Below are 16404 nucleotides of genomic sequence, written 5' to 3' on the forward strand. Positions count from 1 at the left end.
TCTATTGGAATTTAAAAGAGGAAAAAAAAGTGAAAAACCCAACGGCACGCAGTGTTCCTAAGTGGTCTCCCTCCCAAGTACTGACTGCGCTCGACGCTGCTTAACTTCGGTGATCGGACGAGAACCGGTGTTTTTAGCGTGATATGGCCGTTGCCGAGATTGCTATTTAATAATTTGAATTTAATTAACCTTCATCTTTATAAATCAATAAGAAAAAGAAGATATGTTTGCTTTTTTCATATCTCATGGAATTTAAAAGAGGAAATAAAAGTGAAAAAGCCAACGGCACGCAAAGTTTCCAAGTACTGACTGCGCTCGACGCTGCTTAACTTCGGTGATCGGACGAGAACCGGTGTTTTCAGCGTGATATTGCCGTTGCCGAGAGTGCTATTTAATAATTCGAAATTAATAAACCTTCATCTTTATAAATCAATAATAAAAAGAAGATATGTTTGCTTTTTTCATATCTCGTGGAATTTAAAAGAGGAAATAAAAGTGAAAAAGCCAACGGTACGCAAAGTTTCCAAGTACTGACTGCGCTCGACGCTGCTTAACTTCGGTGATCGGACGAGAACCGGTGTTTTCAGCGTGATATGGCCGTTGCCGAGAGTGCTATTTAATAATTCGAATTTAAATTAAGTGAGACAAATTAACCATCATCTTTTTAAAACAATAACAAAAAGAAATTATGTTTGCTTTTTTCATTTCTAGTGGAATTTAAAAGAGGAAAAAAAAGTGAAAAAGCCAACGGCACGCAGTGTTTCTAAGTGGTCTCCCTCCCAAGTACTGACTGCGCTCGCCGAGGCTTAACTTCGGTGATCTGACGAGATCTGGTGTTTTCAGCGTGATATGGCCGTTGCCGAGAGTGCTATTTAATAATTCGAATTTAAATTAAGTGAGACAAATTAATATTCATCTTCTTAAAACAATAACAAAAAGAAAATATGTTGGCTTTTTTCAAATCTATTGGAATTTAAAAGAGGAAAAAAAAGTGAAAAAGCCAACGGCACTTAGCGTTCCTAAGTGGTCTCCCTCCCAAGTACTGACTGCGCTCGACGCTGCTTAACTTCGGTGATCCGACGAGAACCGGTGTTTTTAGCGTGATATGGCCGTTGCCGAGAGTGCTAGATAATAATTCGAATTTAAATTAAGTGAGACAAATTAACCTTCATCTTTTTAAAACAATAACAAAAAGAAAATATGTTGGCTTTTTTCATATCTATTGGAATTTAAAAGAGGAAAAAAAAGTGAAAAAGCCAACGGCACGCAGTGTTCCTAAGTGGTCTCCCTCCCAAGTACTGACTGCGCTCGACGCTGCTTAACTTCGGTGATCGGACGAGAACCGGTGTTTTCAGCGTGATATGGCCATTGCCGAGAGTGCTAGATAATAATTCGAATTTAAATTAAGTGAGACAAATTAACCATCATCTTTTTAAAACAATAACAAAAAGAAAATATGTTGGCTTTTTTCATATCTATTGGAATTTAAAAGAGGAAAAAAAAAGTGAAAAAGCCAACGGCACGCAGTGTTCCTAAGTGGTCTCCCTCCCAAGTACTGACTGCGCTCGACGCTGCTTAACTTCGGTGATCCGACGAGAACCGGTGTTTTCAGCGTGATATGGCCGTTGCCGAGAGTGCCAGATAATAATTCGAATTTAAATTAAGTGAGACAAATTAACCTTCATCTTTTTAAAACAATAACAAAAAGAAAATATGTTTGCTTTTTTCATATCTATTGGAATTTAAAAGAGGAAAAAAAAGTGAAAAACCCAACGGCACGCAGTGTTCCTAAGTGGTCTCCCTCCCAAGTACTGACTGCGCTCGACGCTGCTTAACTTCGGTGATCGGACGAGAACCGGTGTTTTTAGCGTGATATGGCCGTTGCCGAGATTGCTATTTAATAATTTGAATTTAATTAACCTTCATCTTTATAAATCAATAAGAAAAAGAAGATATGTTTGCTTTTTTCATATCTCATGGAATTTAAAAGAGGAAATAAAAGTGAAAAAGCCAACGGCACGCAAAGTTTCCAAGTACTGACTGCGCTCGACGCTGCTTAACTTCGGTGATCGGACGAGAACCGGTGTTTTCAGCGTGATATTGCCGTTGCCGAGAGTGCTATTTAATAATTCGAAATTAATAAACCTTCATCTTTATAAATCAATAATAAAAAGAAGATATGTTTGCTTTTTTCATATCTCGTGGAATTTAAAAGAGGAAATAAAAGTGAAAAAGCCAACGGTACGCAAAGTTTCCAAGTACTGACTGCGCTCGACGCTGCTTAACTTCGGTGATCGGACGAGAACCGGTGTTTTCAGCGTGATATGGCCGTTGCCGAGAGTGCTATTTAATAATTCGAATTTAAATTAAGTGAGACAAATTAACCATCATCTTTTTAAAACAATAACAAAAAGAAATTATGTTTGCTTTTTTCATTTCTAGTGGAATTTAAAAGAGGAAAAAAAAGTGAAAAAGCCAACGGCACGCAGTGTTTCTAAGTGGTCTCCCTCCCAAGTACTGACTGCGCTCGCCGAGGCTTAACTTCGGTGATCTGACGAGATCTGGTGTTTTCAGCGTGATATGGCCGTTGCCGAGAGTGCTATTTAATAATTCGAATTTAAATTAAGTGAGACAAATTAATATTCATCTTCTTAAAACAATAACAAAAAGAAAATATGTTGGCTTTTTTCATATCTATTGGAATTTAAAAGAGGAAAAAAAAGTGAAAAAGCCAACGGCACTTAGCGTTCCTAAGTGGTCTCCCTCCCAAGTACTGACTGCGCTCGACGCTGCTTAACTTCGGTGATCCGACGAGAACCGGTGTTTTTAGCGTGATATGGCCGTTGCCGAGAGTGCTAGATAATAATTCGAATTTAAATTAAGTGAGACAAATTAACCTTCATCTTTTTAAAACAATAACAAAAAGAAAATATGTTGGCTTTTTTCATATCTATTGGAATTTAAAAGAGGAAAAAAAAGTGAAAAAGCCAACGGCACGCAGTGTTCCTAAGTGGTCTCCCTCCCAAGTACTGACTGCGCTCGACGCTGCTTAACTTCGGTGATCGGACGAGAACCGGTGTTTTCAGCGTGATATGGCCGTTGCCGAGAGTGCTATTTAATAATTCGAATTTAAATTAAGTGAGACAAATTAACCTTCATCTTTTTAAAACAATAACAAAAAGAAAATATGTTTGCTTTTTTCATATCTATTGGAATTTAAAAGAGGAAAAAAAGTGAAAAAGCCAACGGCACGCAGTGTTCCTAAGTGGTCTCCCTCCCAAGTACTGACTGCGCTCGACGCTGCTTAACTTCGGTGATCGGACGAGAACCGGTGTTTTCAGCGTGATATGGCCGTTGCCGAGAGTGCTATTTAATAATTCGAATTTAAATTAAGTGAGACAAATTTACCTTCATCTTTTTAAAACAATAACAAAAAGAAAATATGTTGGCTTTTTTCATATCTATTGGAATTTAAAAGAGGAAAAAAAAAGTGAAAAATCCAACGGCACGCAGTGTTCCTAAGTGGTCTCCCTCCCAAGTACTGACTGCGGTCGACGCTGCTTAACTTCGGTGATCGGACGAGAACCGGTGTTTTCAGCGTGATATTGCCGTTGCCGAGAGTGCTATTTAATAATTCGAAATTAATAAACCTTCATCTTTATAAATCAATAATAAAAAGAAGATATGTTTGCTTTTTTCATATCTCGTGGAATTTAAAAGAGGAAATAAAAGTGAAAAAGCCAACGGCACGCAAAGTTTCCAAGTACTGACTGCGCTCGACGCTGCTTAACTTCGGTGATCGGACGAGAACCGGTGTTTTCAGCGTGATATGGCCGTTGCCGAGAGTGCTATTTAATAATTCGAATATAAATTAAGTGAGACAAATTAACCATCATCTTTTTAAAACAATAACAAAAAGAAAATATGTTTGCTTTTTTCATTTCTAGTGGAATTTAAAAGAGGAAAAAAAAGTGAAAAAGCCAACGGCACGCAGTGTTTCTAAGTGGTCTCCCTCCCAAGTACTGACTGCGCTCGCCGCTGCTTAACTTCGGTGATCGGACGAGATCTGGTGTTTTCAGCGTGATATGGCTGTTGCCGAGAGTGCTATTTAATAATTCGAATTTAAATTAAGTGAGACAAATTAATATTCATCTTCTTAAAACAATAACAAAAAGAAAATATGTTGGCTTTTTTCATATCTATTGGAATTTAAAAGAGGAAAAAAAAGTGAAAAAGCCAACGGCACTTAGCGTTCCTAAGTGGTCTCCCTCCCAAGTACTGACTGCGCTCGACGCTGCTTAACTTCGGTGATCCGACGAGAACCGGTGTTTTCAGCGTGATATGGCCGTTGCCGAGAGTGCTATTTAATAATTCGAATTTAAATTAAGTGAGACAAATTAACCATCTTTTTAAAACAATAAAAAAAAGAAAATATGTTTGCTTTTTTCATATCTATTGGAATTTAAAAGAGGAAAAAAAGTGAAAAAGCCAACGGCACGCAGTGTTCCTAAGTGGTCTCCCTCCCAAGTACTGACTGCGCTCGACGCTGCTTAACTTCGGTGATCGGACGAGAACCGGTGTTTTCAGCGTGATATGGCCGTTGCCGAGAGTGCTATTTAATAATTCGAATTTAAATTAAGTGAGACAAATTAACCTTCATCTTTTTAAAACAATAACAAAAAGAAAATATGTTTGCTTTTTTCATATCTATTGGAATTTAAAAGAGGAAAAAAAGTGAAAAAGCCAACGGCACGCAGTGTTCCTAAGTGGTCTCCCTCCCAAGTACTGACTGCGCTCGACGCTGCTTAACTTCGGTGATCGGACGAGAACCGGTGTTTTCAGCGTGATATGGCCGTTGCCGAGAGTGCTATTTAATAATTCGAATTTAAATTAAGTGAGACAAATTTACCTTCATCTTTTTAAAACAATAACAAAAAGAAAATATGTTGGCTTTTTTCATATCTATTGGAATTTAAAAGAGGAAAAAAAAGTGAAAAATCCAACGGCACGCAGTGTTCCTAAGTGGTCTCCCTCCCAAGTACTGACTGCGCTCGACGCTGCTTAACTTCGGTGATCGGACGAGAACCGGTGTTTTCAGCGTGATATTGCCGTTGCCGAGAGTGCTATTTAATAATTCGAAATTAATAAACCTTCATCTTTATAAATCAATAATAAAAAGAAGATATGTTTGCTTTTTTCATATCTCGTGGAATTTAAAAGAGGAAATAAAAGTGAAAAAGCCAACGGCACGCAAAGTTTCCAAGTACTGACTGCGCTCGACGCTGCTTAACTTCGGTGATCGGACGAGAACCGGTGTTTTCAGCGTGATATGGCCGTTGCCGAGAGTGCTATTTAATAATTCGAATTTAAATTAAGTGAGACAAATTAACCATCATCTTTTTAAAACAATAACAAAAAGAAAATATGTTTGCTTTTTTCATTTCTAGTGGAATTTAAAAGAGGAAAAAAAAGTGAAAAAGCCAACGGCACGCAGTGTTTCTAAGTGGTCTCCCTCCCAAGTACTGACTGCGCTCGCCGATGCTTAACTTCGGTGATCTGACGAGATCTGGTGTTTTCAGCGTGATATGGCCGTTGCCGAGAGTGCTATTTAATAATTCGAATTTAAATTAAGTGAGACAAATTAATATTCATCTTCTTAAAACAATAACAAAAAGAAAATATGTTGGCTTTTTTCATATCTATTGGAATTTAAAAGAGGAAAAAAAAGTGAAAAAGCCAACGGCACTTAGCGTTCCTAAGTGGTCTCCCTCCCAAGTACTGACTGCGCTCGACGCTGCTTAACTTCGGTGATCGGACGAGAACCGGTGTTTTCAGCGTGATATTGCCGTTGCCGAGAGTGCTATTTAATAATTCGAAATTAATAAACCTTCATCTTTATAAATCAATAATAAAAAGAAGATATGTTTGCTTTTTTCATATCTCGTGGAATTTAAAAGAGGAAATAAAAGTGAAAAAGCCAACGGCACGCAAAGTTTCCAAGTACTGACTGCGCTCGACGCTGCTTAACTTCGGTGATCGGACGAGAACCGGTGTTTTCAGCGTGATATGGCCGTTGCCGAGAGTGCTATTTAATAATTCGAATTTAAATTAAGTGGGACAAATTAACCATCATCTTTTTAAAACAATAACAAAAAGAAAATATGTTTGCTTTTTTCATTTCTAGTGGAATTTAAAAGAGGAAAAAAAAGTGAAAAAGCCAACGGCACGCAGTGTTTATAAGTGGTCTCCCTCCCAAGTACTGACTGCGCTCGCCGCTGCTTAACTTCGGTGATCGGACGAGATCTGGTGTTTTCACCGTGATATGGCCGTTGCCGAGAGTGCTATTTAATAATTCGAATTTAAATTAAGTGAGACAAATTAATATTCATCTTCTTAAAACAATAACAAAAAGAAAATATGTTGGCTTTTTTCATATCTTTTGGAATTTAAAAGAGGAAAAAAAAGTGAAAAAGCCAACGGCACTTAGCGTTCCTAAGTGGTCTCCCTCCCAAGTACTGACTGCGCTCGCAGCTGCTTAACTTCGGTGATCCGACGAGAACCGGTGTTTTCAGCGTGATATGGCCGTTGCCGAGAGTGCTAGATAATAATTCGAATTTAAATTAAGTGAGACAAATTAACCTTCATCTTTTTAAAACAATAACAAAAAGAAAATATGTTGGCTTTTTTCATATCTATTGGAATTTAAAAGAGGAAAAAAAAGTGAAAAAGCCAACGGCACGCAGTGTTCGTAAGTGGTCTCCCTCCCAAGTACTGACTGCGCTCGACGCTGCTTAACTTCGGTGATCGGACGAGAACCGGTGTTTTCAGCGTGATATGGCCGTTGCCGAGAGTGCTATTTAATAATTCGAATTTAAATTAAGTGAGACAAATTAACCATCTTTTTAAAACAATAAAAAAAGAAAATATGTTTGCTTTTTTCATATCTATTGGAATTTAAAAGAGGAAAAAAAGTGAAAAAGCCAACGGCACGCAGTGTTCCTAAGTGGTCTCCCTCCCAAGTACTGACTGCGCTCGACGCTGCTTAACTTCGGTGATCGGACGAGAACCGGTGTTTTCAGCGTGATATGGCCGTTGCCGAGAGTGCTATTTAATAATTCGAATTTAAATTAAGTGAGACAAATTAACCTTCATCTTTTTAAAACAATAACAAAAAGAAAATATGTTTGCTTTTTTCATATCTATTGGAATTTAAAAGAGGAAAAAAAGTGAAAAAGCCAACAGCACGCAGTGTTCCTAAGTGGTCTCCCTCCCAAGTACTGACTGCGCTCGACGCTGCTTAACTTCGGTGATCGGACGAGAACCGGTGTTTTCAGCGTGATATGGCCGTTGCCGAGAGTGCTATTTAATAATTCGAATTTAAATTAAGTGAGACAAATTTACCTTCATCTTTTTAAAACAATAACAAAAAGAAAATATGTTGGCTTTTTTCATATCTATTGGAATTTAAAAGAGGAAAAAAATGTGAAAAAGCCAACGGCACGCAGTGTTCCTAAGTGGTCTCCCTCCCAAGTACTGACTGCGCTCGACGCTGCTTAACTTCGGTGATCCGACGAGAACCGGTGTTTTCAGCGTGATATGGCCGTTGCCGAGAGTGCTAGATAATAATTCGAATTTAAATTAAGTGAGACAAATTAACCATCATCTTTTTAAAACAATAACAAAAAGAAAATATGTTGGCTTTTTTCATATCTATTGGAATTTAAAACAGGAAAAAAAAGTGAAAAAGCCAACGGCACGCAGTGTTCCTAAGTGGTCTCCCTCCCAAGTACTGACTGCGCTCGACGCTGCTTAACTTCTGTGATCGGACGAGAACCGGTGTTTTTAGCGTGATATGGCCGTTGCCGAAAGTGCTATTTAATAATTTGAATTTAATTAACCTTTATCTTTATAAATCAATAAGAAAAAGAAGATATGTTTGCTTTTTTCATATCTCATGGAATTTAAAAGAGGAAATAAAAGTGAAAAAGCCAACGGCACTCAAAGTTTCCAAGTACTGACTGCGCTCGACGCTGCTTAACTTCGGTGATCGGACGAGAACCGGTGTTTTCAGCGTGATATGGCCGTTGCCGAGAGTGCTAGATAATAATTCGAATTTAAATTAAGTGAGACAAATTAACCATCTTTTTAAAACAATAACAAAAAGAAAATATGTTGGCTTTTTTCATATCTATTGGAATTTAAAAGAGGAAAAAAAAGTGAAAAAGCCAACGGCACGCAGTGTTCGTAAGTGGTCTCCCTCCCAAGTACTGACTGCGCTCGACGCTGCTTAACTTCGGTGATCGGACGAGAACCGGTGTTTTCAGCGTGATATGGCCGTTGCCGAGAGTGCTATTTAATAATTCGAATTTAAATTAAGTGAGACAAATTAACCATCTTTTTAAAACAATAAAAAAAAGAAAATATGTTTGCTTTTTTCATATCTATAGGAATTTAAAAGAGGAAAAAAAAGTTAAAAAGCAAACGGCACGCAGTGTTCCTAAGTGGTCTCCCTCCCAAGTACTGACTGCGCTCGACGCTGCTTAACTTCGGTGATCGGACGAGAACCGGTGTTTTCAGCGTGATATGGCCGTTGCCGAAAGTGCTATTTAATAATTTGAATTTAATTAACCTTTATCTTTATAAATCAATAAGAAAAAGAAGATATGTTTGCTTTTTTCATATCTCATGGAATTTAAAAGAGGAAATAAAAGTGAAAAAGCCAACGGCACTCAAAGTTTCCAAGTACTGACTGCGCTCGACGCTGCTTAACTTCGGTGATCGGACGAGAACCGGTGTTTTCAGCGTGATATGGCCGTTGCCGAGAGTGCCAGATAATAATTCGAATTTAAATTAAGTGAGACAAATTGACCTTTATCTTTTTAAAACAATAACAAAAAGAAAATATGTTTGCTTTTTTCATATCAATAGGAATTTAAAAGAGGAAAAAAAAGTGAAAAAGCAAACTGCACGCAATGTTCCTAAGTGGTCTCCCTCCCAAGTACTGACTGCGCTCGACGCTGCTTAACTTCGGTGATCGGACGAGAACCGGTGTTTTCAGCGTGATATGGCCGTTGCCGAGAGTGCTAGATAATAATTCGAATTTAAATTAAGTGAGACAAATTAACCATCATCTTTTTAAACAATAACAAAAAGAAAATATGTTTGCTTTTTTCATATCTATTGGAATTTAAAAGAGGAAAAAAAAGTGAAAAAGCCAACGGCACGCAGTGTTCCTACGTGGTCTCCCTCCCAAGTACTGACTGCGCTCGACGCTGCTTAACTTCGTTGATCGGACGAGAACCGGTGTTTTTAGCGTGATATGGCCGTTGCCGAAAGTGCTATTTAATAATTTGAATTTAATTAACCTTCATCTTTATAAATCAATAAGAAAAGGAAGATATGTTTGCTTTTTTCATATCTCATGGAATTTAAAAGAGGAAATAAAAGTGAAAAAGCCAATGGCACGCAAAGTTTCCAAGTACTGACTGCGCTCGACGCTGCTTAACTTCGGTGATCGGACGAGAACCGGTGTTTTCAGCGTGATATGGCCGTTGGCGAGAGTGCTAGATAATAATTCGAATTTAAATTAAGTGAGACAAATTAACCATCATCTTTTTAAAACAATAACAAAAAGAAAATATGTTGGCTTTTTTCATATCTATTGGAATTTAAAAGAGGAAAAAAAAGTGAAAAAGCCAACGGCACGCAGTGTTCCTAAGTGGTCTCCCTCCCAAGTACTGACTGCGCTCGACGCTGCTTAATTTCGGTGATCCGACGAGAACCGGTGTTTTCAGCGTGATATGGCCGTTGCCGAGAGTGCCAGATAATAATTCGAATTTAAATTAAGTGAGACAAATTGACCTTCATCTTTTTAAAACAATAACAAAAAGAAAATAAGTTTGCCTTTTTCATATCTATTGGAATTTAAAAGAGGAAAAAAAGTGAAAAAGCCAACGGCACGCAGTGTTCCTAAGTGGTCTCCCTCATAAGTACTGACTGCGCTCGACGCTGCTTAACTTCGGTGATCGGACGAGAACCGGTGTTTTCAGCGTGATATGGCCGTTGCCGAGAGTGCTATTTAATAATTCGAATTTAAATTAAGTGAGACAAATTTACCTTCATCTTTTTAATACAATAACAAAAAGAAAATATGTTGGCTTTTTTCATATCTATAGGAATTTAAAAGAGGAAAAAAAAGTGAAAAATCCAACGGCACGCAGTGTTCCTAAGTGGTCTCCCTCCCAAGTACTGACTGCGCTCGACGCTGCTTAACTTCGGTGATCGGACGAGAACCGGTGTTTTCAGCGTGATATGGCCGTTGCCGAGAGTGCTATTTAATAATTCGAAATTAATAAACCTTCATCTTTATAAATCAATAATAAAAAGAAGATATGTTTGCTTTTTTCATATCTCATGAAATTTAAAAGAGGAAATAAAAGTGAAAAAGCCAACGGCACGCAAAGTTTCCAAGTACTGACTGCGCTCGACGCTGCTTAACTTCGGTGATCGGACGAGAACCGGTGTTTTCCGCGTGATATGTCCGTTGCCGAGAGTGCTATTTAATAATTCGAATTTAAATTAAGTGAGACAAATTAACCATCATCTTTTTAAAACAATAACAAAAAGAAAATATGTTTGCTTTTTTCATATCTAGTGGAATTTAAAAGAGGAAATAAAAGTGAAAAAGCCAACGGCACGCAGTGTTTCTAAGTGGTCTCCCTCCCAAGTACTGACTGCGCTCGCCGATGCTTAACTTCGGTGATCTGACGAGATCTGGTGTTTTCAGCGTGATATGGCCGTTGCCGAGAGTGCTATTTAATAATTCGAATTTAAATTAAGTGAGACAAATTAATATTCATCTTCTTAAAACAATAACAAAAAGAAAATATGTTGGCTTTTTTCATATCTATTGGAATTTAAAAGAGGAAAAAAAAGTGAAAAAGCCAACGGTACTTAGCGTTCCTAAGTGGTCTCCCTCCCAAGTACTGACTGCGCTCGACGCTGCTTAACTTCGGTGATCCGACGAGAACCGGTGTTTTCAGCGTGATATGGCCGTTGCCGAGCGTGCTAGATATTAATTCGAATTTAAATTAAGTGAGACAAATTAACCATCATCTTTTTAAAACAATAACAAAAAGAAAATATGTTGGCTTTTTTCATATCTATTGGAATTTAAAAGAGGAAAAAAAAGTGAAAAAGCCAACGGCACGCAGTGTTCCTAAGTGGTCTCCCTCCCAAGTACTGACTGCGCTCGACGCTGCTTAATTTCGGTGATCCGACGAGAACCGGTGTTTTCAGCGTGATATGGCCGTTGCCGAGAGTGCCAGATAATAATTCGAATTTAAATTAAGTGAGACAAATTAACCATCTTTTTAAAACAATAAAAAAAGAAAATATGTTTGCTTTTTTCATATCTATTGGAATTTAAAAGAGGAAAAAAAGTGAAAAAGCCAACGGCACGCAGTGTTCCTAAGTGGTCTCCCTCCCAAGTACTGACTGCGCTCGACGCTGCTTAATTTCGGTGATCGGACGAGAACCGGTGTTTTCAGCGTGATATGGCCGTTGCCGAGAGTGCTATTTAATAATTCGAATTTAAATTAAGTGAGACAAATTAACCTTCATCTTTTTAAAACAATAACAAAAAGAAAATATGTTTGCTTTTTTCATATCTATTGGAATTTAAAAGAGGAAAAAAAGTGAAAAAGCCAACAGCACGCAGTGTTCCTAAGTGGTCTCCCTCCCAAGTACTGACTGCGCTCGACGCTGCTTAACTTCGGTGATCGGACGAGAACCGGTGTTTTCAGCGTGATATGGCCGTTGCCGAGAGTGCTATTTAATAATTCGAATTTAAATTAAGTGAGACAAATTTACCTTCATCTTTTTAAAACAATAACAAAAAGAAAATATGTTGGCTTTTTTCATATCTATTGGAATTTAAAAGAGGAAAAAAAAGTGAAAAATCCAACGGCACGCAGTGTTCCTAAGTGGTCTCCCTCCCAAGTACTGACTGCGCTCGACGCTGCTTAACTTCGGTGATCGGACGAGAACCGGTGTTTTCAGCGTGATATTGCCGTTGCCGAGAGTGCTATTTAATAATTCGAAATTAATAAACCTTCATCTTTATAAATCAATAATAAAAAGAAGATATGTTTGCTTTTTTCATATCTCGTGGAATTTAAAAGAGGAAATAAAAGTGAAAAAGCCAACGGCACGCAAAGTTTCCAAGTACTGACTGCGCTCGACGCTGCTTAACTTCGGTGATCGGACGAGAACCGGTGTTTTCAGCGTGATATGGCCGTTGCCGAGAGTGCTATTTAATAATTCGAATTTAAATTAAGTGAGACAAATTAACCATCATCTTTTTAAAACAATAACAAAAAGAAAATATGTTTGCTTTTTTCATTTCTAGTGGAATTTAAAAGAGGAAAAAAAAGTGAAAAAGCCAACGGCACGCAGTGTTCCTAAGTGGTCTCCCTCCCAAGTACTGACTGCGCTCGCCGATGCTTAACTTCGGTGATCTGACGAGATCTGGTGTTTTCAGCGTGATATGGCCGTTGCCGAGAGTGCTATTTAATAATTCGAATTTAAATTAAGTGAGACAAATTAATATTCATCTTCTTAAAACAATAACAAAAAGAAAATATGTTGGCTTTTTTCATATCTATTGGAATTTAAAAGAGGAAAAAAAAGTGAAAAAGCCAACGGCACTTAGCGTTCCTAAGTGGTCTCCCTCCCAAGTACTGACTGCGCTCGACGCTGCTTAACTTCGGTGATCCGACGAGAACCGGTGTTTTCAGCGTGATATGGCCGTTGCCGAGAGTGCTAGATAATAATTCGAATTTAAATTAAGTGAGACAAATTAACCTTCATCTTTTTAAAACAATAACAAAAAGAAAATATGTTGGTTTTTTTCATATCTATTGGAATTTAAAAGAGGAAAAAAAGTGAAAAAGCCAACGGCACGCAGTGTTCGTAAGTGGTCTCCCTCCCAAGTACTGACTGCGCTCGACGCTGCTTAACTTCGGTGATCGGACGAGAACCGGTGTTTTCAGCGTGATATGGCCGTTGCCGAGAGTGCTATTTAATAATTCGAATTTAAATTAAGTGAGACAAATTAACCATCTTTTTAAAACAATAAAAAAAGAAAATATGTTTGCTTTTTACATATCTATTGGAATTTAAAAGAGGAAAAAAAGTGAAAAAGCCAACGGCACGCAGTGTTCCTAAGTGGTCTCCCTCCCAAGTACTGACTGCGCTCGACGCTGCTTAACTTCGGTGATCGGACGAGATCTGGTGTTTTCAGCGTGATATGGCCGTTGCCGAGAGTGCTATTTAATAATTCGAATTTAAATTAAGTGAGACAAATTAATATTCATCTTCTTAAAACAATAACAAAAAGAAAATATGTTGGCTTTTTTCATATCTATTGGAATTTAAAAGAGGAAAAAAAAGTGAAAAAGCCAACGGCACTTAGCGTTCCTAAGTGGTCTCCCTCCCAAGTACTGACTGCGCTCGACGCTGCTTAACTTCGGTGATCCGACGAGAACCGGTGTTTTCAGCGTGATATGGCCGTTGCCGAGAGTGCTATTTAATAATTCGAATTTAAATTAAGTGAGACAAATTAACCATCTTTTTAAAACAATAAAAAAAAGAAAATATGTTTGCTTTTTTCATATCTATTGGAATTTAAAAGAGGAAAAAAAGTGAAAAAGCCAACGGCACGCAGTGTTCCTAAGTGGTCTCCCTCCCAAGTACTGACTGCGCTCGACGCTGCTTAACTTCGGTGATCGGACGAGAACCGGTGTTTTCAGCGTGATATGGCCGTTGCGGAGAGTGCTAGATAATAATTCGAATTTAAATTAAGTGAGACAAATTAACCTTCATCTTTTTAAAACAATAACAAAAAGAAAATATGTTTGCTTTTTTCATATCTATAGGAATTTAAAAGAGGAAAAAATAGTTAAAAAGCAAACGGCACGCAGTGTTCCTAAGTGGTCTCCCTCCCAAGTACTGACTGCGCTCGACGCTGCTTAACTTCGGTGATCGGACGAGAACCGGTGTTTTCAGCGTGATATGGCCGTTGCCGAGAGTGCTAGATAATAATTCGAATTTAAATTAAGTGAGACAAATTAACCATCATCTTTTTAAAACAATAACAAAAAGAAAATATGTTGGCTTTTTTCATATCTATTGGAATTTAAAACAGGAAAAAAAAGTGAAAAAGCCAACGGCACGCAGTGTTCCTAAGTGGTCTCCCTCCCAAGTACTGACTGCGCTCGACGCTGCTTAACTTCTGTGATCGGACGAGAACCGGTGTTTTTAGCGTGATATGGCCGTTGCCGAAAGTGCTATTTAATAATTTGAATTTAATTAACCTTTATCTTTATAAATCAATAAGAAAAAGAAGATATGTTTGCTTTTTTCATATCTCATGGAATTTAAAAGAGGAAATAAAAGTGAAAAAGCCAACGGCACTCAAAGTTTCCAAGTACTGACTGCGCTCGACGCTGCTTAACTTCGGTGATCGGACGAGAACCGGTGTTTTCAGCGTGATATGGCCGTTGCCGAGAGTGCCAGATAATAATTCGAATTTAAATTAAGTGAGACAAATTGACCTTTATCTTTTTAAAACAATAACAAAAAGAAAATATGTTTGCTTTTTTCATATCAATAGGAATTTAAAAGAGGAAAAAAAAGTGAAAAAGCAAACTGCACGCAATGTTCCTAAGTGGTCTCCCTCCCAAGTACTGACTGCGCTCGACGCTGCTTAACTTCGGTGATCGGACGAGAACCGGTGTTTTCAGCGTGATATGGCCGTTGCCGAGAGTGCTAGATAATAATTCGAATTTAAATTAAGTGAGACAAATTAACCATCATCTTTTTAAACAATAACAAAAAGAAAATATGTTTGCTTTTTTCATATCTATTGGAATTTAAAAGAGGAAAAAAAAGTGAAAAAGCCAACGGCACGCAGTGTTCCTACGTGGTCTCCCTCCCAAGTACTGACTGCGCTCGACGCTGCTTAACTTCGTTGATCGGACGAGAACCGGTGTTTTTAGCGTGATATGGCCGTTGCCGAAAGTGCTATTTAATAATTTGAATTTAATTAACCTTCATCTTTATAAATCAATAAGAAAAGGAAGATATGTTTGCTTTTTTCATATCTCATGGAATTTAAAAGAGGAAATAAAAGTGAAAAAGCCAATGGCACGCAAAGTTTCCAAGTACTGACTGCGCTCGACGCTGCTTAACTTCGGTGATCGGACGAGAACCGGTGTTTTCAGCGTGATATGGCCGTTGCCGAGAGTGCTAGATAATAATTCGAATTTAAATTAAGTGAGACAAATTAACCATCATCTTTTTAAAACAATAACAAAAAGAAAATATGTTGGCTTTTTTCATATCTATTGGAATTTAAAAGAGGAAAAAAAAGTGAAAAAGCCAACGGCACTTAGCGTTCCTAAGTGGTCTCCCTCCCAAGTACTGACTGCGCTCGACGCTGCTTAACTTCGGTGATCCGACGAGAACCGGTGTTTTCAGCGTGATATGGCCGTTGCCGAGAGTGCTAGATAATAATTCGAATTTAAATTAAGTGAGACAAATTAACCTTCATCTTTTTAAAACAATAACAAAAAGAAAATATGTTGGCTTTTTTCATATCTATTGGAATTTAAAAGAGGAAAAAAAAGTGAAAAAGCCAACGGCACGCAGTGTTCGTAAGTGGTCTCCCTCCCAAGTACTGACTGCGCTCGACGCTGCTTAACTTCGGTGATCGGACGAGAACCGGTGTTTTCAGCGTGATATGGCCGTTGCCGAGAGTGCTATTTAATAATTCGAATTTAAATTAAGTGAGACAAATTAACCATCTTTTTAAAACAATAAAAAAAGAAAATATGTTTGCTTTTTTCATATCTATTGGAATTTAAAAGAGGAAAAAAAGTGAAAAAGCCAACGGCACGCAGTGTTCCTAAGTGGTCTCCCTCCCAAGTACTGACTGCGCTCGACGCTGCTTAACTTCGGTGATCGGACGAGAACCGGTGTTTTCAGCGTGATATGGCCGTTGCCGAGAGTGCTATTTAATAATTCGAATTTAAATTAAGTGAGACAAATTAACCTTCATCTTTTTAAAACAATAACAAAAAGAAAATATGTTTGCTTTTTTCATATCTATTGGAATTTAAAAGAGGAAAAAAAGTGAAAAAGCCAACAGCACGCAGTGTTCCTAAGTGGTCTCCCTCCCAAGTACTGACTGCGCTCGACGCTGCTTAACTTCGGTGATCGGACGAGAACCGGTGTTTTCAGCGTGATATGGCCGTTGCCGAGAGTGCTATTTAATAATTCGAATTTAAATTAAGTGAGACAAATTTACCTTCATCTTTTTAAAACAATAACAAAAAGAAAATA

General features: G+C 38.0%; 22 non-coding genes and 43 pseudogenes across 22 annotated transcripts; all 65 read right to left on the reverse strand.

The window, feature by feature from the left end:
- Positions 1–36: 36 nt before the first annotated feature.
- LOC149581088 (5S ribosomal RNA) lies at positions 37–155 on the reverse strand (annotated as a pseudogene).
- Positions 156–277: 122 nt separating this feature from the next.
- On the reverse strand, positions 278–380 carry LOC149581089 (5S ribosomal RNA; annotated as a pseudogene).
- A 122-nt stretch (positions 381–502) lies between these two features.
- Positions 503–605, reverse strand: LOC149581090 (5S ribosomal RNA; annotated as a pseudogene).
- Positions 606–742: 137 nt separating this feature from the next.
- LOC149581091 (5S ribosomal RNA) lies at positions 743–861 on the reverse strand (annotated as a pseudogene).
- A 137-nt stretch (positions 862–998) lies between these two features.
- LOC149581092 (5S ribosomal RNA) lies at positions 999–1117 on the reverse strand (annotated as a pseudogene).
- Positions 1118–1254: 137 nt separating this feature from the next.
- On the reverse strand, positions 1255–1373 carry LOC149581093 (5S ribosomal RNA). Its single transcript, XR_016380884.1, has one exon. It is a non-coding gene; the product is annotated as a 5S ribosomal RNA (ribosomal RNA).
- A 138-nt stretch (positions 1374–1511) lies between these two features.
- LOC149581094 (5S ribosomal RNA) lies at positions 1512–1630 on the reverse strand. The gene has a single exon (XR_016380989.1). It is a non-coding gene; the product is annotated as a 5S ribosomal RNA (ribosomal RNA).
- A 137-nt stretch (positions 1631–1767) lies between these two features.
- On the reverse strand, positions 1768–1886 carry LOC149581095 (5S ribosomal RNA; annotated as a pseudogene).
- A 122-nt stretch (positions 1887–2008) lies between these two features.
- LOC149581096 (5S ribosomal RNA) lies at positions 2009–2111 on the reverse strand (annotated as a pseudogene).
- Positions 2112–2233: 122 nt separating this feature from the next.
- On the reverse strand, positions 2234–2336 carry LOC149581097 (5S ribosomal RNA; annotated as a pseudogene).
- Positions 2337–2473: 137 nt separating this feature from the next.
- LOC149581098 (5S ribosomal RNA) lies at positions 2474–2592 on the reverse strand (annotated as a pseudogene).
- Positions 2593–2729: 137 nt separating this feature from the next.
- LOC149581099 (5S ribosomal RNA) lies at positions 2730–2848 on the reverse strand (annotated as a pseudogene).
- Positions 2849–2985: 137 nt separating this feature from the next.
- LOC149581100 (5S ribosomal RNA) lies at positions 2986–3104 on the reverse strand. Its single transcript, XR_016381056.1, has one exon. It is a non-coding gene; the product is annotated as a 5S ribosomal RNA (ribosomal RNA).
- Positions 3105–3240: 136 nt separating this feature from the next.
- On the reverse strand, positions 3241–3359 carry LOC149581101 (5S ribosomal RNA). The gene has a single exon (XR_016381068.1). It is a non-coding gene; the product is annotated as a 5S ribosomal RNA (ribosomal RNA).
- Positions 3360–3497: 138 nt separating this feature from the next.
- LOC149581102 (5S ribosomal RNA) lies at positions 3498–3616 on the reverse strand (annotated as a pseudogene).
- A 122-nt stretch (positions 3617–3738) lies between these two features.
- LOC149581103 (5S ribosomal RNA) lies at positions 3739–3841 on the reverse strand (annotated as a pseudogene).
- A 137-nt stretch (positions 3842–3978) lies between these two features.
- On the reverse strand, positions 3979–4097 carry LOC149581104 (5S ribosomal RNA; annotated as a pseudogene).
- A 137-nt stretch (positions 4098–4234) lies between these two features.
- LOC149581105 (5S ribosomal RNA) lies at positions 4235–4353 on the reverse strand (annotated as a pseudogene).
- Positions 4354–4486: 133 nt separating this feature from the next.
- Positions 4487–4605, reverse strand: LOC149581106 (5S ribosomal RNA). The gene has a single exon (XR_016381079.1). It is a non-coding gene; the product is annotated as a 5S ribosomal RNA (ribosomal RNA).
- A 136-nt stretch (positions 4606–4741) lies between these two features.
- LOC149581107 (5S ribosomal RNA) lies at positions 4742–4860 on the reverse strand. The gene has a single exon (XR_016381090.1). It is a non-coding gene; the product is annotated as a 5S ribosomal RNA (ribosomal RNA).
- A 137-nt stretch (positions 4861–4997) lies between these two features.
- LOC149581108 (5S ribosomal RNA) lies at positions 4998–5116 on the reverse strand (annotated as a pseudogene).
- A 122-nt stretch (positions 5117–5238) lies between these two features.
- On the reverse strand, positions 5239–5341 carry LOC149581109 (5S ribosomal RNA; annotated as a pseudogene).
- A 137-nt stretch (positions 5342–5478) lies between these two features.
- LOC149581110 (5S ribosomal RNA) lies at positions 5479–5597 on the reverse strand (annotated as a pseudogene).
- Positions 5598–5734: 137 nt separating this feature from the next.
- On the reverse strand, positions 5735–5853 carry LOC149581111 (5S ribosomal RNA; annotated as a pseudogene).
- Positions 5854–5975: 122 nt separating this feature from the next.
- Positions 5976–6078, reverse strand: LOC149581112 (5S ribosomal RNA; annotated as a pseudogene).
- Positions 6079–6215: 137 nt separating this feature from the next.
- On the reverse strand, positions 6216–6334 carry LOC149581113 (5S ribosomal RNA; annotated as a pseudogene).
- A 137-nt stretch (positions 6335–6471) lies between these two features.
- On the reverse strand, positions 6472–6590 carry LOC149581114 (5S ribosomal RNA; annotated as a pseudogene).
- A 137-nt stretch (positions 6591–6727) lies between these two features.
- On the reverse strand, positions 6728–6846 carry LOC149581115 (5S ribosomal RNA). Its single transcript, XR_016380921.1, has one exon. It is a non-coding gene; the product is annotated as a 5S ribosomal RNA (ribosomal RNA).
- Positions 6847–6978: 132 nt separating this feature from the next.
- Positions 6979–7097, reverse strand: LOC149581116 (5S ribosomal RNA). Its single transcript, XR_016381102.1, has one exon. It is a non-coding gene; the product is annotated as a 5S ribosomal RNA (ribosomal RNA).
- Positions 7098–7233: 136 nt separating this feature from the next.
- On the reverse strand, positions 7234–7352 carry LOC149581117 (5S ribosomal RNA). Its single transcript, XR_016380832.1, has one exon. It is a non-coding gene; the product is annotated as a 5S ribosomal RNA (ribosomal RNA).
- A 137-nt stretch (positions 7353–7489) lies between these two features.
- LOC149581118 (5S ribosomal RNA) lies at positions 7490–7608 on the reverse strand. The gene has a single exon (XR_016380991.1). It is a non-coding gene; the product is annotated as a 5S ribosomal RNA (ribosomal RNA).
- A 137-nt stretch (positions 7609–7745) lies between these two features.
- LOC149581119 (5S ribosomal RNA) lies at positions 7746–7864 on the reverse strand (annotated as a pseudogene).
- A 122-nt stretch (positions 7865–7986) lies between these two features.
- On the reverse strand, positions 7987–8089 carry LOC149581120 (5S ribosomal RNA; annotated as a pseudogene).
- Positions 8090–8223: 134 nt separating this feature from the next.
- On the reverse strand, positions 8224–8342 carry LOC149581121 (5S ribosomal RNA). Its single transcript, XR_016380922.1, has one exon. It is a non-coding gene; the product is annotated as a 5S ribosomal RNA (ribosomal RNA).
- A 134-nt stretch (positions 8343–8476) lies between these two features.
- On the reverse strand, positions 8477–8595 carry LOC149581122 (5S ribosomal RNA). Its single transcript, XR_016381081.1, has one exon. It is a non-coding gene; the product is annotated as a 5S ribosomal RNA (ribosomal RNA).
- Positions 8596–8717: 122 nt separating this feature from the next.
- LOC149581123 (5S ribosomal RNA) lies at positions 8718–8820 on the reverse strand (annotated as a pseudogene).
- A 137-nt stretch (positions 8821–8957) lies between these two features.
- LOC149581124 (5S ribosomal RNA) lies at positions 8958–9076 on the reverse strand (annotated as a pseudogene).
- Positions 9077–9212: 136 nt separating this feature from the next.
- Positions 9213–9331, reverse strand: LOC149581125 (5S ribosomal RNA; annotated as a pseudogene).
- Positions 9332–9453: 122 nt separating this feature from the next.
- LOC149581126 (5S ribosomal RNA) lies at positions 9454–9556 on the reverse strand (annotated as a pseudogene).
- Positions 9557–9693: 137 nt separating this feature from the next.
- LOC149581127 (5S ribosomal RNA) lies at positions 9694–9812 on the reverse strand (annotated as a pseudogene).
- A 136-nt stretch (positions 9813–9948) lies between these two features.
- Positions 9949–10067, reverse strand: LOC149581128 (5S ribosomal RNA). Its single transcript, XR_016380970.1, has one exon. It is a non-coding gene; the product is annotated as a 5S ribosomal RNA (ribosomal RNA).
- Positions 10068–10204: 137 nt separating this feature from the next.
- Positions 10205–10323, reverse strand: LOC149581129 (5S ribosomal RNA). The gene has a single exon (XR_016381009.1). It is a non-coding gene; the product is annotated as a 5S ribosomal RNA (ribosomal RNA).
- Positions 10324–10685: 362 nt separating this feature from the next.
- LOC149581130 (5S ribosomal RNA) lies at positions 10686–10804 on the reverse strand (annotated as a pseudogene).
- Positions 10805–10941: 137 nt separating this feature from the next.
- Positions 10942–11060, reverse strand: LOC149581131 (5S ribosomal RNA; annotated as a pseudogene).
- A 137-nt stretch (positions 11061–11197) lies between these two features.
- On the reverse strand, positions 11198–11316 carry LOC149581132 (5S ribosomal RNA; annotated as a pseudogene).
- Positions 11317–11448: 132 nt separating this feature from the next.
- On the reverse strand, positions 11449–11567 carry LOC149581133 (5S ribosomal RNA). The gene has a single exon (XR_016381094.1). It is a non-coding gene; the product is annotated as a 5S ribosomal RNA (ribosomal RNA).
- A 136-nt stretch (positions 11568–11703) lies between these two features.
- On the reverse strand, positions 11704–11822 carry LOC149581134 (5S ribosomal RNA). The gene has a single exon (XR_016380833.1). It is a non-coding gene; the product is annotated as a 5S ribosomal RNA (ribosomal RNA).
- Positions 11823–11959: 137 nt separating this feature from the next.
- Positions 11960–12078, reverse strand: LOC149581135 (5S ribosomal RNA; annotated as a pseudogene).
- A 122-nt stretch (positions 12079–12200) lies between these two features.
- Positions 12201–12303, reverse strand: LOC149581136 (5S ribosomal RNA; annotated as a pseudogene).
- Positions 12304–12440: 137 nt separating this feature from the next.
- LOC149581137 (5S ribosomal RNA) lies at positions 12441–12559 on the reverse strand (annotated as a pseudogene).
- Positions 12560–12696: 137 nt separating this feature from the next.
- Positions 12697–12815, reverse strand: LOC149581138 (5S ribosomal RNA; annotated as a pseudogene).
- Positions 12816–12951: 136 nt separating this feature from the next.
- LOC149581139 (5S ribosomal RNA) lies at positions 12952–13070 on the reverse strand. The gene has a single exon (XR_016380924.1). It is a non-coding gene; the product is annotated as a 5S ribosomal RNA (ribosomal RNA).
- A 132-nt stretch (positions 13071–13202) lies between these two features.
- On the reverse strand, positions 13203–13321 carry LOC149581140 (5S ribosomal RNA; annotated as a pseudogene).
- Positions 13322–13458: 137 nt separating this feature from the next.
- LOC149581141 (5S ribosomal RNA) lies at positions 13459–13577 on the reverse strand (annotated as a pseudogene).
- A 133-nt stretch (positions 13578–13710) lies between these two features.
- Positions 13711–13829, reverse strand: LOC149581142 (5S ribosomal RNA). Its single transcript, XR_016381042.1, has one exon. It is a non-coding gene; the product is annotated as a 5S ribosomal RNA (ribosomal RNA).
- Positions 13830–13966: 137 nt separating this feature from the next.
- LOC149581143 (5S ribosomal RNA) lies at positions 13967–14085 on the reverse strand. Its single transcript, XR_016381082.1, has one exon. It is a non-coding gene; the product is annotated as a 5S ribosomal RNA (ribosomal RNA).
- Positions 14086–14222: 137 nt separating this feature from the next.
- LOC149581144 (5S ribosomal RNA) lies at positions 14223–14341 on the reverse strand (annotated as a pseudogene).
- A 122-nt stretch (positions 14342–14463) lies between these two features.
- On the reverse strand, positions 14464–14566 carry LOC149581145 (5S ribosomal RNA; annotated as a pseudogene).
- A 137-nt stretch (positions 14567–14703) lies between these two features.
- LOC149581146 (5S ribosomal RNA) lies at positions 14704–14822 on the reverse strand (annotated as a pseudogene).
- A 136-nt stretch (positions 14823–14958) lies between these two features.
- On the reverse strand, positions 14959–15077 carry LOC149581147 (5S ribosomal RNA; annotated as a pseudogene).
- Positions 15078–15199: 122 nt separating this feature from the next.
- LOC149581148 (5S ribosomal RNA) lies at positions 15200–15302 on the reverse strand (annotated as a pseudogene).
- A 137-nt stretch (positions 15303–15439) lies between these two features.
- LOC149581149 (5S ribosomal RNA) lies at positions 15440–15558 on the reverse strand (annotated as a pseudogene).
- Positions 15559–15695: 137 nt separating this feature from the next.
- Positions 15696–15814, reverse strand: LOC149581150 (5S ribosomal RNA). The gene has a single exon (XR_016380925.1). It is a non-coding gene; the product is annotated as a 5S ribosomal RNA (ribosomal RNA).
- A 132-nt stretch (positions 15815–15946) lies between these two features.
- LOC149581151 (5S ribosomal RNA) lies at positions 15947–16065 on the reverse strand. The gene has a single exon (XR_016381113.1). It is a non-coding gene; the product is annotated as a 5S ribosomal RNA (ribosomal RNA).
- Positions 16066–16201: 136 nt separating this feature from the next.
- LOC149581152 (5S ribosomal RNA) lies at positions 16202–16320 on the reverse strand. Its single transcript, XR_016380835.1, has one exon. It is a non-coding gene; the product is annotated as a 5S ribosomal RNA (ribosomal RNA).
- Positions 16321–16404: the final 84 nt, after the last annotated feature.

This window comes from Phalangium opilio, unplaced genomic scaffold (assembly GCF_054372755.1).
Source record: "Phalangium opilio isolate 3A_F unplaced genomic scaffold, DU_Popi_V2 ptg007730c_1, whole genome shotgun sequence".
Lineage (NCBI taxonomy): Eukaryota > Metazoa > Arthropoda > Arachnida > Opiliones > Phalangiidae > Phalangium > Phalangium opilio.